Genomic DNA, 3,320 nt, shown 5'->3' on the forward strand with positions numbered 1-3,320 from the left:
GAAGGTGATTGGGCCGGATCTGGCCCCTGGGCCTTAGTTTGCCTACCCATGTCCTATCCAGTAATGTAGTGGCAAATTCAGAAGTGGCATGTGCCTTCATGATAGTCACAGCCCCCTTCTAAGACGACGACGACGACGACGACGACGACGACGATGATAGATGCATTGCAATGATCAATGGTGTAATGGTTGTAAGGGGTTACTTGTGGGTAAATTGCCTTCAGTTCAATTAGATCGTTAGCTCAACTTGGTTTAGGGTTAGAGCTCACCCTCCGTGACCTGTTAGTCACTTGCAGAATCTGTCAATGGGCGTTTCTTGAATCTCTTCCAGCATAAAAGCTGTTTGACCCCAAGTCTCCTCCTATGTTCTCTGCGCGGAACACGTCTGCGCAAGTAAGGGGAAGGCAGGGGCGTGCCAGCACTCTCTCCGCTAGTTTCGCTTGAAGGGTCTTGGAGCCCTGACACCGCCTCCTCCATCTCCCTCTCCTCTCCATTGGTGTCACGCTGAAATCCTTCCCCTCTGCTGGTTCCCTCCCCGGCATTGCTCTGGTGCCCTGCCTCTGTTTCTCCCTTTGATGTCAGTTCCCTGACATCCACCTCCCCCCCAGGACCCCCTTCACCCCCGGCCTGACCCGAAGACGTGACCTTGTCCCCATCTTCAGCCGATGATGCAGGGAAACCTCGAAAGGAGCTGCCGTCATCATCCGAGGACTCAAACCCCGCTTCCCACCCGCTCCGATTTCTAATGGGAGGGGCTTCCCAATCTGATTCCTCCTCCCCTGACGATTCTCTTTCTTCCTCTTGGGACGCTGGAAAACCCACAAAGTCCTCCTCCTCCTCATCGGTGGTGGCAAATTGTTCCTCCCAGAACCTCCCCAGGGGTTTGGGCTTTCTCGGATACCTGTTGTGGAACTCTCCCACCAGATACTCATCATCTATTACCCCTTCTGGAACCCATGTGTTTTCTGACTCGGGTTCACCCTCCCAAGCCACTAGGTACTCCACCTGCCGTCCCCGCCATCGTGAGTCCAGGATCTCCATTACCTGGTGGTGGTGTTCCCTCTCTTCCAGTGGTGGGTGTGTGAGTCTTTTTCCTCCTACCCCCCCGGATCCCCCGCTCCCCTCTGTACGGCGAGAGCAGTGACCTATGAAATACCGGGTGGATTTTCATGCTGTCTGGCAACTTGAGCCTGAATGCCACCGGGTTGACTTGGTGTGTCACCTCAAATGGCCCCAGCCGCTTCGGCCTGAGTTTCTTACATCCCCCCTTGAAGGGCAATCCTTGAGTAGATAACCACACCCGGTCCCCCACCCTAATGGTCTCCCCTTCCCGGCGACGCTTATCTGCTTGCCTCTTGTACTCCTCCTTGGCCCGGTCCAGATTCATCTTAAGCTGCTGGTGCAGTGCTTCCATTTCTTCCACGAACTGCTCTGCTGCAGGCACGCTCCACCCTTCCTCCCCCCTCCCGGGAAATGCCCTGGGGTGATACCCATAATTAGCCAAGAACGGGCTCATCCCCGTGGACACATGCTCCGCATTGTTATATGCAAACTCGGCCAGAGCTAGTTTATCTACCCAATCGTTCTGTCTCTCATTGACGTAACAGCGGAGATATTGCTGTAATATGCTATTCGCTCTCTCTGCTTGCCCGTTAGTCTCCGGGTGTCTTGCCGTCAAGAATCCCACCTCCACCTGCAATAAGTTCATAAGCCTCCTCCAGAACCTCGAGGTAAATTGTTTCCCTCGATCAGAGATAACCCTCGAAGGAGCCCCATGCAACCTGAATATGTGGTTGACGAACAGCTGTGCGGTTTCCTCTGCTGTCACCGCGTGAGAGCATGCTATAAAATGGCACATTTTGGTTAGCAGATCCACGACTACCATGACTGCTGTTTTACCTCTGGATTTGGGTAAATCTGTCATGAAATCTATCGACACCACCTCCCAGGGTTTTCCCGGCGTGGGTAAGGGTTCTAGTAGCCCTGCCGGGGCTGCCCGCTCCCCCTTGGCTCTTTGGCAGCGATCACACCCCCGTACATACTCTCGTACATCCTCCCTCACCTTTGGCCACCAAAACTCCCTAGTGACCAGTAACATAGTCTTGTGTTGCCCAAAGTGCCCTGCTGTAGGGTTGTCGTGAAGTTGTTTGAGCACCCTTTCCCGTAGGCTCCCCCCCCGGCACATACATAGCTCCCTTGTAATACAGTAACCCTTCCCTTTCCTCGAAGTCCCCACGGTCTCTCCCATCTTCCCTTAGTTCCCTGATTCTGGTTTGGGCAAATTCATCCTGGCGAATCAGCTCGGTTAGTTCTCGTTTCCCAACCAACGCCCCCCCACAAACCCATCGTTCCTCAGGGAACACATGTCGAGCTTTTGGTGGTCCTTCTCCTTCCGTGTACTCCGGTTTCCGGGAAAGCGCGTCTGCTCTCACGTTCTCTTCTCCTGGCACGTACTTGATCTCAAAGAAGAACTTGGAGAACTCCTGTGCCCACCGAATCTGTCTCTGGTTCTTGTGGTCAGTGCAAACCTGAATCTTGTGCTGAGCCCCTATTAGGATATGTCTCCACTGGCGAAATGCTGCATAAATAGCTAACAGTTCGCGATCATACACCGTGTAGTTCTGTTCCGATTTGTTCAACTTCCTTGAGAAGAAGGCGCACGGCCTCCAGGTGTATTGGCCCCGTCCCGGCTGGAGTAACACCGCTCCCACCGCTCTGTCCGATGCGTCGGTCTCTAGCCTCATCGGCTTCTGCAGATCCACGTGCAGGAGTTGTTCCTCTGAGGCGAACGCCTTCTTTAGCCTTTCGAAGGATCGTTGGGCACTTTCCGTCCAGATGAACTTCTTTTTGCTACTGAGACAATCCGTGATGGGTGCGGTCAAGTGGGCGAAGTTCTTGATGAACTTCCGGTAGAAGTTGCTGAACCCGAGGAACCTCTGCACATCCTTCCGGGTTTTGGGGGCCTTCCATTCCAGCACCGCCTGACCTTGCTGGGGTCCATGGCTAGGCCTCTGTCTGACAACCTGTATCCCAGAAATTCCACTTCTTTGGCATGAAATTGGCACTTTTCCAGCTTGACCCACAGCTGGTGCTCTTGTAACCTCTTCAGCACTTCCCTGACGTCCTGGACATGCTGTTTTTCATTGTCCGAATAGATCAGGACGTCGTCCAGAAATGCTACGCAGTTCTTGTACAGCAGGGGACCCAGAACATGATGCATGAAGCTTTGAAAACAGGCTGAGCCCGACTGTAATCCAAATGGCATAACTAAGTACTCAAAGGCCCCTAGGGGGGTGAACATGGTGGTTTTCCATTCGTCC

Source organism: Podarcis cretensis (assembly GCF_951804945.1).
Source record: "Podarcis cretensis genome assembly, chromosome: 9".
NCBI lineage: Eukaryota > Metazoa > Chordata > Lepidosauria > Squamata > Lacertidae > Podarcis > Podarcis cretensis.